General features: G+C 36.7%; 1 protein-coding gene and 2 non-coding genes across 3 annotated transcripts in view; 1 reads left to right on the forward strand and 2 right to left on the reverse strand.

The window, feature by feature from the left end:
• The window catches only part of LOC134857499 (cadherin-23-like), a 121,666-nt gene that overhangs the window by 33,327 nt on the left and 75,891 nt on the right, over window positions 1-12,448 (reverse strand). The gene's annotated exons all lie outside the window — the stretch shown is intronic.
• Window positions 7,633-7,705, forward strand: Trnaf-gaa (transfer RNA phenylalanine (anticodon GAA)). The gene has a single exon. It is a non-coding gene; the product is annotated as a tRNA-Phe (tRNA).
• Trnat-agu (transfer RNA threonine (anticodon AGU)) lies at window positions 8,606-8,678 on the reverse strand. Its single transcript has one exon. It is a non-coding gene; the product is annotated as a tRNA-Thr (tRNA).

Here is a 12,448-nt window from a genome sequence, read left to right on the forward strand (position 1 = left end):
ATTCATTGAAAATGATTTTTTTTGCTGTTACTGCAATATATCTTTGTAAAAACGCGAGTTTGATTTAACTTTTCGTTAACCAATTTGGTCGTTTTCAAAGTACTAGTTAGTAAATTAAAAATGTTTTTTTTTATTTAGGTAAAATCCTGCGCCTGCTAATAACCTCAATTTATTGAAGGAATAAAATTGAACTTTAATTGAGATAAACAATGTTAAAGGAGCAAACAAATATACCGGTTACTGCATATTACGCGTTTTCATTTTTTGGATGAAAAAAGGCTTGCCATTTAATTTTCAAGGTAGAAAATGTCTTGTTTTATACAAAAAGTTGTTTTTTTTCACCATTTTTTGTGCGAAGTCAATAGCGTATTACTTTTGGCTGGCCAACATCATCAAAAACTTTCCAAGGCGCCAATACAGGGGCGGATCTAGGATTTTCTCGAGGGGGGGCTGATTTTCAAAAAAAAAATGAAAAAATTTTGTCGACTTTTTTTTTAGGTTGACCAAGTTGATTTTCCGAGCTCTCCCAAATCACTAAAAAGACCCTGTTTTGGTCAAATTTTCCGCGCCGCAGGCAAAATTTTGTGAAAAACAGGCCAAAAAAGCGTTTTTAGGCACTTTTTCGAAAATTTTGACAAAAAAATTGTGTTTTTTTAGGCGCGCGCTCGCCCCTCAAAATTAGTATATATTGGCGCCTTTAGAAAAATTTAAGGTCGGTCAGCCAAAAATGAATATCTCACAATAGTACGAAGGGGGGACCCTTTGGGTTGGTATGGGGTCGAATCCCTGAGGGAGGGAAGCGTTCGCCCCCCCCCCTTCCCCCCCTCCCCCCCTGCCCCCCCTAAATCCGCCCCTGCGCCAATATAACTAAGTTTGAGGAGGTAGCGTGCCACTAAAAGTCAGTAGCGTGCCATTTTTGGCAGGCCAATATCAAGATTTTTCTAAAGGCGCTAAAATAACTAAACTTGAAGAGCGAACGCGCGCCAAAAAACGCAATTTTTTGGTCAAAAAAATTTAAAAGTACTCAAAATGTCATTTTTAGCCTGTTTTTTTTTCCCTGAAAACAAATTCCTGAAAAAATCAAAGGAAATTAAGTATGATAGTCTGGTTCCGTTAAAAGCAAAATTTTCATAATTAAAAACCAGGAGTTTTCAGTTTTGCGGGTTACGTAGCGAGGGGTTTGCCATGGACTTTCAGGAAGTTCCATAACACAGGGAAATCCTGGACTTGCTGGCAGGAACCAATTAAAAAGTCTGCCAGGAAGTCTAAGATTTGAAAAAAAACCTTTGGGAAAAAAGGTGTTTTAAGTCTATAATTTATATAAAAGGTGTCCGTAGGATTGAAGTGTCGCATTGATTTACTTTGAAACAAGGCCTGAACAGCAGGGCCGCACCTGAGTCCTGAACCCTTGAAAACCAGGCCTAAACACTTGCTAGTTAGCTTCTCAATTTTATTCGGTGGAAATACAGTTTTCCGTGAGGTTGCTGTTACTTAGCCTGTGGTTTTTCTGATGAGTAAAGCAATAGTTTTTGACAGCTTTGATTGAGCACAGTCGAAACATATCTCGAGCACAGTCAAAAAATAAGAGAAACTTTTTTTCCAAGCATGAACATATATTTTTTTAACGTTTTCAACTCAAATTGCAAACCAATGTTCCAAAAGATTTTAAAAATAACTCAAAAATAGCTCAAAATAGCTCAGGTTCAAAACGAACCGAATTTCGGTCGAGCACGGTATTAGTTCCTCGTTAAACATTCATTTCAAACAAGCGCGCTGAATATGCTGCAAGAGAAAGTTTTTTATTCCGAATAGCAGTTTTATCCTCTTAAATGCATGAAATATTAATCATAATTTGTTATCGATAAATTTTTTTGACAAATTAGATCAACTAGATCACGGGGAGGGTGTCAACTTCAATTTTCGACCATTCAGAATGAAGTTAAATTAGAATTTACAACGGAAAACTTCATCGCTGGTATTTTGTTTTTAATAGAGGTGGATCTTCTTTAGTTGATTCCGGTGCGAGAGCCTTCAACACTGCTAAAGTACAACAGTGCCGAAACTGAAAATAAGTTCAAGGGGCAGTACAACAGTGCCGAAGTACAACTGTACAACAGTGTAGAAAAAAAAGTTTTGGTCAAAAGTGCCGAAAATTATTTTTGATACCGTTTTTACTCAACCCAATTCACTGACAAGTAAGTCAATTCCAACAAACGGAAGTTGAAAAACTAAAATTGGCCATTTTGATTATTGCCGCTTGTTTAACAAACAAAAGTTCCCCCGCAAGGCGTCGTAAATTTTTCTGAACAAACAATTAACTCACTGAATTGTCAATTTTTGTCTCGGTTTCGCTCCAAAACATTACAGTATTTAAGAAAAATTGCCATAATTCACGCACCAAAAACTCAAAATTTTCAATTATCATCAATTTTTGGTAGTGTTGGACACATTTTCAGTTTCGGTAATCGGTACTGTTATACTTCGGCACTGTTGAACGCCCCGGTGTTCAACAGTACCAAAAATTGAAGATATTTGAAAATTTCGAGTTTAATTTGCGAGTTAATAGTTTTTTCAGAAAAATTTATGACGCCGTGCTTGGGAACTTTTGTTTGTTTAACAAGCGGCATCAAACGAAATGGTCGTTTTTGGTTTTTCAACTTCCGTCCATTTGAATTAATTTACTTGTCAGTGATTTTGGATGATTAAAAACTGTATTCAAAGCAGTTTTTGGCACTGTAGAACAAAATTTTGATTTTCGGCATTGTTGTACTTCGGCAACTTTGTACTGACCCACCAGTGCTAGGGATTTTAGCAGACCAGTTTTCTAGCAGACCAATCTTTTAGCAGACTCAGAACAATTAGCGAGTCAGAACACTAAGTTAAAACGCGACATTGGCAATTAGCGACCGCTTGCTCAGCAGCGCTTTCATTCGGCACTTACAGTTCGAAATCTTTGTTTTCCCGCTAATCTAGACTAATAAAGTTTTTGTAGTAGACTTCTGAAGTTTGGAGTTAATTTGGTGACAAATCGTGAAACAATTGTCTTAATTGGGGGAAGCATGACCCAAGGCTGAGCGTCTTTTTGACTCTGTCAATCAATCATGCATCAGTTTTATTCCGTTGGTCCGTTAAAAGATTCATTTTTTCACTTGTTATCCTAAAAGATTGGTCTGCTAAACGATCGGTCCCACTTGATGGGATTTGTTTAATCTGTTAAAATAGTCGGGTTTTTTCGTTAAATTAAGGTTTCAACATCTTCTACTGAAACTACTGAAACTGCCGATCAAAAGTCAGCACCATCTTAAAATGTTTAGTTCACAATTTTAAGCCGACCCGTAAATAAGCCGAATTTGCCAAAAAAATCTAGCATGTTTGGTAACTATTCAAATTTACCCAGGTGTTTTTACCCAGACCAGAAAAAAAACACTGAAATGAGCTCCAGGAAGAAAAACGACATCTGCTCAAAATTCGGCCTTTTTAGAAATGAGGCCACAAATAAAGCGATTGCTTTTCTGTTACTAACTAAACCAATCACTGCGATCAGTGTTTTGTTCTCTTGCAATTATACAATGAATATTAAAAAAAATTGCCAAATTTACAAAAAAAAATTGGGCGGAGTAAGTAAAAAGACACTAAATGTGATGGAGGGGTTCCTAGAAACTAACAACGTCCGCTAATGTAAATACAAAGCTACAAAATTGTTCAACTTTTTGCATCGTTGATGTCATAACTATAGTTTAAGACATCAACGATGCAAAAAATTGAACAGTAAGTGAGCGCAAAGGAGGCAAGGTTAATTTCGTTTGAAAACGATAGAGCTGTCTTTTGATTAACTTAATTGTTCTATTTGATTAGAATTATGGTCATTTGGGACCCCTCTTTTACACTTGGTTTTACCGGGACCCTTCTATCTTCTATCACACTAGTACCATTAATTTTTAAGGATCCGTCTATCATGAGCAGGGATCATGTTCAGAAATTGATCTCCAAGCCCTTTCGAAAAAAATCAATCAATCTTTTAGAGGACGACTAATCGCGTTTATTTACTTTTCCACGGTATTTACATATTTCTCCCCTCACACGTTTCACCCCTCTTAAATCTAGTGGCACATTTCGCCCCTCACTCATTTCGCCCCTCAGAAAATACTGGCACATTTCGCCCTAGAATGTACGTTAAGAAAGCGGCGTTAATTAACTGTGTAATAAGTTAGGGGCGAAACGTGCGAGGACGAAATGTGTGAAATTATTAGGGGCGAAATGTGTGAGGGGCGAAATGTGTGAGGTATGAAATGTATAACGGGCGAAATGTGCCACTAGATTTAAGAGGGACGAAATGAGTGTGGGGCGAAACGTGGGACATTCTTTTTCCAGGTAGTGATGAAATTCAAGTCTGTTTAGTAAATGTGGTCAAATCCGCCAATCAGAAGTCAGTTTAACGAGCCACTTCAAAAATTTACTCCCGGGTAGTAAAACAGTGCCGAAGCACAACAGTGCCGAAAAAATTTTTGCTGAACAGCGCCGAAAATTTGAACAGATTAAATGTGGCAATCAAAGCGTAAAAGGCGATCTGTTAAAATTTTAAGGGAAATAAAACAGGGTTGTCGTTTTAGGGTTAAGCCCTGAATGCTCCGACTGCCTTTTAAGGTATTTACACCCCCATAACTTTACGAAAAATGATCACAGGTGAAATATCCTTTCAAATTTAAGCTCAAGTCTATGAAGCAGTAATAACATGAAAAAATTAAATGTTATAGATAAAAAGGAAACTTTTTTGATCAATTTTGAGACTTTTTGTGAAATTCATTCCCCCACACGCCATGTAAAACACAAAGTGATAGATTTTGCCCCTAGTAACAAATCAATTATAACAAATAAGCTTCCTCATAACAAATAAGCTCCTTGAAATGGCAATATTTACACCCCCATAACTTTACGAAAAATGATCACAGGTAAAATATCCTTTCAAATTTAAGCTCAAGACAACATTACTTTTTGAATGATAAAAAAAAGTTTTGTCAAAAATGGCTAGTTAAAAAGTCGAAATTTGTCTGAAGAAAAAAAACCCACCCGGAGCACAAATATTCCGTCACTTTCGTATCGAAAGTCGAAACAAAAACAAAAACAGAACAAATAAAAACAAAGCAAATGATAAAACATATCTGAGGTAACAAAACATATAGGAAAATGATTAATATAAAAACACATGACTTAGAATCATTCTCAAACACAAAACATTCAGAGCCGTTGTTCTGACACCGATTCAACTTTTTTTCGTTTTTTTTTTTCGAAATCGAACAAGAGTTTAGAGTGATCTCACAGTTGGCTGGAAAAAGCAGCCATATCCAAAATACTTTTCTATTCATAAATGCCGCGAGAAATTATCACTGCAATTATTTACTTATAAAAGGCTGATTTTTTGAACTTTTTTCCATGATAGTTTTGATAGCTGGGTTTTCATTTTTTTTTGCTTCATGCACTTAATTGTGGAAAGGTTTTGATCCGGACGCATGTTTTTATTGCCATAGCATGTGTTTGCATGACATCAAGTCCTTATTTATATTGAACAAAAATTTTTTACCCAGTGATTCGACTTGATAACTTCCAACCATCTGTTTCAAATGATGAAAACGAGGAATTACGACAAATATTCGGTTACTTTCGTTACGAAAGTCGGAAGAATAAAAGAAACGGACTATGCTTAGACAGGCTGGATAGCTTTTCATAGATCCTCTGCGAAACGCAGAAACCACAATTATAAAAAAAAAGAGAGTGAATCAACGCTTTGTTTTTCAACATCCACGCACGCAAAATATTTACGTTTGGGTTAATTGGATTTCATCGGCTTTGCTACTGTTTTCTTTTGTTGAAATCCCTCTCACACGACAGTATACGACTTTTAAAAGTTAATTATTATAATTTGACAGACGAACAACAGTTTGCAGCAACGTCTTTGGAAGATGGGTATTACAAGGATTATTTCCCAAATGACATAAACAGTCTAATTTTTGCAAAGTGACGGTAAAGTTTAAATTAATTTGTAAATAATATAGCCGAAATATTCAACAGAAAGAAACCAATCAGTTGAATTTCAATTTTTACAAGTTTTGGCAGACTTCTGAAATATTATCCCCAATATTCGTCAACATCGAACAATTGGGTTTCGAATCTCTGTTTCACATTGCAAATCATTGCGTTTAAGTTTCTCCATTTTTTTCTTTGAGGAACATCAGCTTGGTAGCCCAATAGGAATCGCCTGTAGGATCTTCTTGCCAAGTTTTCTTCATTTTGTAAAGTTTTAACAATTAGCCAAAAATTTGGGGGAATTCGATCACCTACTAGTGTATTCAGCCGATTGTTGTAGCCTTCACATGCATTTATTGTTCTCAGTGTGCTCGAATAAACGCTTTAGATATTTAGTGGAAATTGATGTAACCAAGTTGCCTCGAAGTAGCTAAAAAAACACTAAGATCTGTAAATCGGGAAGCCAGTAATCTTGTCAATGTTTCTTGACAATACCCCACTCTCTGTCGATTTTTAACGAAAGCTTTTTTCCATCCTGCGTTTCTGCCCATTCATCCTGAATTCTTAACGATTCGATAATTCCAGGAGTTTTTGGCATCATTATGTATCGTTGGCGATACAATGTCGATTTTACATGTCTGAAAGAGGAGAGACTTGTATCACTGGTTCCGGCAATAATTTTTTTGTAGTTTTGGGTAACTGGCTCGAGCGGTTTTTGGGAAATTTCCGCAAGAATTTTCGTTTTAAAGTGAGATCTTTATAGCGGTTATAGTCGGGCATATCGGCATGAGAAGTTGGATGAGTTAACAAGGTATCCATTTCAATATTTGGAGTGAGCCTGGAGCCGCATTCAGTTTAAGTACAAAGCCAAAAAAATTTTTGGTTGTAGCTTCGATTTTTTTTTTTAATATCCGTGATCATACAAATTTCAATCCCGTCCCTTTTTGAAAACTCCAATTTGGCTCATTTTTTAAAAATCGAATAGTTCTGCTTGAGTTAAATGTTGATGAGCGATTAGTAATTTGTTGACAAGTGAACAAAAAAAGGCGTGAAAATTGTCTGGAAAGGTCTTACTTTTTCACGCCTCAAAGTTTTCACACATTTATTGAAATTGTTTATGCCATTTGGAAATTATTTTGTTTTTATGCTATTTGTGAATTATGCCATTTGGGATTGGGAAGTTACCTTCAGAACCCATCAGACCCATTTGTACCAAAAATATTCAATCGGCCAAAGACTACTGAGCCGAATACATTAAGCTCTTGGTAAAAGGTCGCCAGTGGGCGCGCTACGCCGCTTCGCGTCGATTACCGGCTCTAATTTTTGTAAAGAGTCCTACCCTCTGTTGGCAAGCTCGCACCACGTTGTTCGATTTGTTCTTCATACTTTGCAGCGTAACATCACGCACTTAGCCGTAATAACACATAAAACAAACATAAAACTCGGTATTTTGAAAGGGGTAGAACTGGAAAAGAGCCAAGGTCATTTGCTCTTTTCATTTAATTTTGGCCGCTCTATTTTGCAATTCTATAGTAAACACAAGTTAGACCTTTTCATAGAAACAATGCTATTTGCTTCAATCTTTAATTCAAGTAGGATGGGTGTTAGCAAGCCGTGATAGCTCAGTTGGGAGAGCGTTAGACTGAAGATCTAAAGGTCCTTGGTTCGATCCCGAGTCGCGGCAGTTATTTTTAGATCTAGTTGACACATTCCAAAATTAGATAGATATTCCAGAATTATTTTCTAGCTACAATTTAATTTCAAATTTATTTCAATTTCTGAAATTAAATTGGTACTACTATGATAGAGTGGTCCCCCGAAAAAGCAACTATGATAGACAGGTCCCGCATGCATTTCGCATATTATATTTTTGAAAACTAGTTTTCTTATAAATTATTCATTTCAAAAATCTGGCGAAAGATTTTGAGTCAGAAACCTTTCAGATTAAAAATTGCGATTACTATAATTTTTATATCAAGAAATATGCTCGAAATTTGTTTGAAAATATACAGCGAAATCTTTCTGAATGGCGAGATCATAATTGTTAAACATTTCAGAGCCCTGTGTCTTTTTCGCAAGGGACCTGGTTATTTTCAAGGGACCACTCTATCATAGTAGTACCATCAAATTTAATATTCTTTTGGCTCTTTATCACTCACCCCATCTTTCAAAATATTGATTTTTATGTTTGTTTTGTGTTATTACGGCTAAATATGCGTGATGTTACGATAACGTTCCAAATTTCATTGCTTCATGACAATAACGCTTAAAAAATTAAGAAGCTTTTCAAAATTGAATGTGAAAGGTGGGGAGGGGAGTGCAGAGGAGTCACATTTTTTCTAGAGAGGCATTTCAAATTAATATTTCCAACTTATATTTCCATCCGCAGCAACTATGATAGTAAAACCACTCTTACCCTAAAAAATTGAAGCTCATGTTAGGTGGTGGAAAAGGAAAAAAGCCATAACCGAATAATATTCATCCTATTGAATAATATTCAATTAACGACAAACTAATTATGAAAAATGATGCGCAGTTGGGGAAGATCAAATTTTAACTTGGAAATAAGTTTGAAGTAAGTAAAAGGTCTTGGGCGGATTTGAACCACCGATCTCCTGTTTACTAGACAGGCGCTTTAACCGCTAAGCCACAAGACCTGTTAACCTCTTAAATTGTAGCAATCTAAACCAAACGATCACTTGTTAGCTTATGTTTCCAGTTGAAAATATTTGCTGATGTAGAATGAACATGTAAATGTTATTTGTTGAGTTGGTGAACTGATTTTGTCCGAGGCTGTTTTTCCTCCCCCCTCCCTCCCCCCACCTCACACGAGAATCAATCAATTTAATGGTGTAAGGAGTGGTTTTACAAGGGTAATTATGAAGACCAAATATGTTTGTCATGGCCTAATTAGTCAGTGTGTCAAATTTCATAACAATCGATTAATGTGAACAAAATTTTCAATTGTAAAATTTAGCAGGTGGGGAAGGGGGAGAAAGGAAAAAGAGCCACGTCCGAATTTTAAATCGATCACATCAGAAAAAAAGGGATTTTTTTCCTTCCACCTTCTCACTTCAGCATCAAAAAAGACCGAATATGTTTGTCATGCCCTAATTAGTTAGGATGTCAATTTTCATAACAATCGGTTGGTGGGAACAGTAATTTTACTTGTAAAAATTTGCAGGTGGGGGGGGGGGGGGGGGGGGGGGGGGGGAAGGAAAAAAGAGCCAAAAGAAGAAATGAAAAACAAAACAACTTTGTCAACTGAGCCACCAGCAATGAAAGACAAAAAATGGGCTATTTTCCAGTCTCCTCCTTCTCCCTTTCTCCCCTTCTCCCCCTTCCCCGTCTCCCTTTCAAATTCAATTTTGAAAAATTTATTTAACGTTGTCATAATGCAATGAAATTTGGCGTGGTGAACAAATTGACAACTGTGAAAAGATTTGTGCTTCATACTTTACTGCGTAACATCACGCATTTAGCCGTAATCACACGTAAAACAAACATAAAACTCGGTATTTCGAAAAAAAAGGGAATTGGAAAAGAGCCAAAAAATGATATTGGTGCAGTTGTGCGATCTTTTCTGTTATACTTTACGGCCCTTTTCTGTGATACGTTAAGAAATTGGATGAATTGACCCGGGTGGCCGGGTCGAGGTTGTGGTTTTATGATCAGACAGTCTCGACCACATTTTGGTATTTTCAGACCGCCGCGACCAAAATTTGGTTTTTCCAGACTTTGGGGACCGAGGCAATGTACCCGCGACCGGCACGACCGCAGAAAATTTAACGGCAATCGGCGCGACCGAAAAAAATTAAAAGCAATCAGTGAAAAACGACTGAAGAAAATGACCGGGTCGAGGTTTGCGATTTATGTTTCGACTGACTCGACCAAAAAATGACGTTTCGTCCGTTTTGAGACCGACTCGGTATATTTCGACAGACTCGACCCAAGCTCTCTATGTTTTGATTGTTTGACCAAAGAAAAACGATTAAGTTCGACCGAGGAAAAACATTTCGCCCAAGTTTGACCGAGGAAAAACATTTCGACCAAGTTCGACCGAGTTCCGTCCAGGGTTTTTTTCGACCGAGAGCTTTGCGACCGAGATTTAAAAAAAAACCATTCGACTGTATTCGACCTAGGAATTACATTTCCGTAACCGACAAAGTCAAAAAATTGGTCGCTGACCTCGACCCGGGAAGCAATCCTGCACGAAACCACCATCATAATCACCGGGCTGTGGTGCTCGAAGCTGGGCTTCATAAGCTGGGCTTCAAAATCTCAAAGTGATTCTTCATATTTTGACCCATTCTGTTGTGGCCCATTTGACCCTTTATGTATCGACCCTATTCGACATTATCGGCCATATTCGACTCATGATTCAACCCAGTTCGACTCATGATTCGACCCTGTTCGACCCATTATTCGACTTTGTTCGACTATAGCCTTCGACTATAGTTTTAATTTAAGACGAAAACCGGACAATCGCTCGACCGTTTCAATCGTACATGAGCCGAGCACTCAGCCGTTTCGGTCAGAATCATGAGTCGAGCAATTGGAGACTCGAACATATATCAAGGCCGACCGAAAAAGAGTAGTCAAGACAGCGTTTTGGTTCCAGCACAAATTCGAAACGTACCTCGAGCACGTTCGATACATACTCAGAGTACGGTCGAAACATGCTTTGGGTCGCAACGGTCGAAACACGCCGCTTTTTGACGAGACAAGTGAGCACCTCGATCCGGAAAGTGTGATACAGGGGTGCCTAGAAACTAACAGGTTCCCTTATGTAAAAATGAAGTGGCCAAAAATGTTCTAATTTTTCGCATCGGTGATTTCAATTAAAGTATCGGATAAGTTTGCACAAATGAGGCAGGTTAGTTAGGTTTGAGAAAAAAAGTTGAAACGACTACAGCGCATATCGATTTAGTTAATTGCCGTAATTGCTTGAAATAGTGTGATTCAGGACCCCTCTCCCACATTTGGTTTTTTATCGGGACCCCTCTATCAAACTTGTACCGTCGATTTAAGTAGCTTTTGGGTATTTTTAGTTATTCCTCTCAAAATTTTTGTTATTGCGTTTTTGTAAAACTCATATGTATCATGCAGAGAAAAAAAAACATTGACCGCATTGATTTGTTTGGTTAATACAAAATAGATATTTGAAATTAGCCAATTTACGTCAAGCTCAAATTTTCAGCGCATGCAAACGTTTTCGTTTTTTCCTGAAGCCATTTTTAGTCTTTTTTTTTGGTCTATGTAAAACTCCGCTGCTTATTTGAATTGTATTCGAATGGAAACCAAACTTTCTAGATTTATGGAAAATTCGGCTTATTTGACGGTCGACTTAAAACTGTAAATAAAACATTTCGAAATGATGCTAAAATTTGATTGGCTAATTCTGGTGGCGTCCCTCATGCTTGAAGAACCAGACGCTTGAAATTAATTTTAACTTACTTTCAGCCAATCAAAATTGAGTATTAAAAAACTCAAAGTAAATCGCGAACATCTCAAAGTAAAAAAAAAAAATCCCGGCCATTAGTATTAATTTTGACCGATTAGATAAAAAGCGGATGAGTTTTAAGACTGAAAAATTCTTGATTTTGACCTCATTAATCTTGATGATTATCCGAACAGTATTGCGATTGTAACCCGTAATTTGTAATATTTGTTGATTATTTTCCACTGATTTAATACATTTTCTGTTAATATTGACTTCGATTTTGTGAGAAAGGCATTTAGCCAATAGAAACGATTAGCGATTTTGATTAGTTGAAATTTTTCAAGCGTTCGGTCCTTCAAGCATGAGACCCTCCCCCATTTCTAGAGTCCAGCGATGAAAAGAAAAGCAATTTTTATCGAGAAAGTTTTCATAAAAGAAAAAAGTGAGCTAATGAGCCTGTTTTTCTACATAAAGATTTTTTAAATGATCGATGAACGCTGATGCACTCGACCTACCAGTAAAAAAAATTTGCCCCTCTTAAGAGCAGTAATGCTCGTTGAACGTCCAAATGGTTATATAACCTACTGTTGTAAGCTAGTTATGTTAATGTGTACATATAATCACTGAACAAGTTAACTTTGAGGCTGAATTAACTACAACTGCTTCATTTCGATCGGTCTCATAAAAATTTCTTGCTTTTCCTCTTTATATAGGCCGTCTTTTTTTTTCAAAATATTACCTTTTTGTTTTATCATTTAGGAAGTTAACTTAAAAAATCAAACTCCCCAAAAAAAGGCATAAAACTAATTAATTACATAATTATTTTCAGATCTCAAATAACCAAGAAAATTTTAATCTCAAATAGACTTCTTCAGACCCAAAACAATCATCAAAACTAAAGTTTCAGGTCTAAAAGTATCCAAGCGTTTTTTTTTATCTTCGCATAGAACTACTTATTAGCTAAGAAATTAACCAAAAGAGGCC

This window comes from Symsagittifera roscoffensis, chromosome 1 (genome assembly GCF_963678635.1).
Source record: "Symsagittifera roscoffensis chromosome 1, txSymRosc1.1, whole genome shotgun sequence".
In the NCBI taxonomy this organism is placed as follows: Eukaryota; Metazoa; Xenacoelomorpha; order Acoela; family Convolutidae; genus Symsagittifera; species Symsagittifera roscoffensis.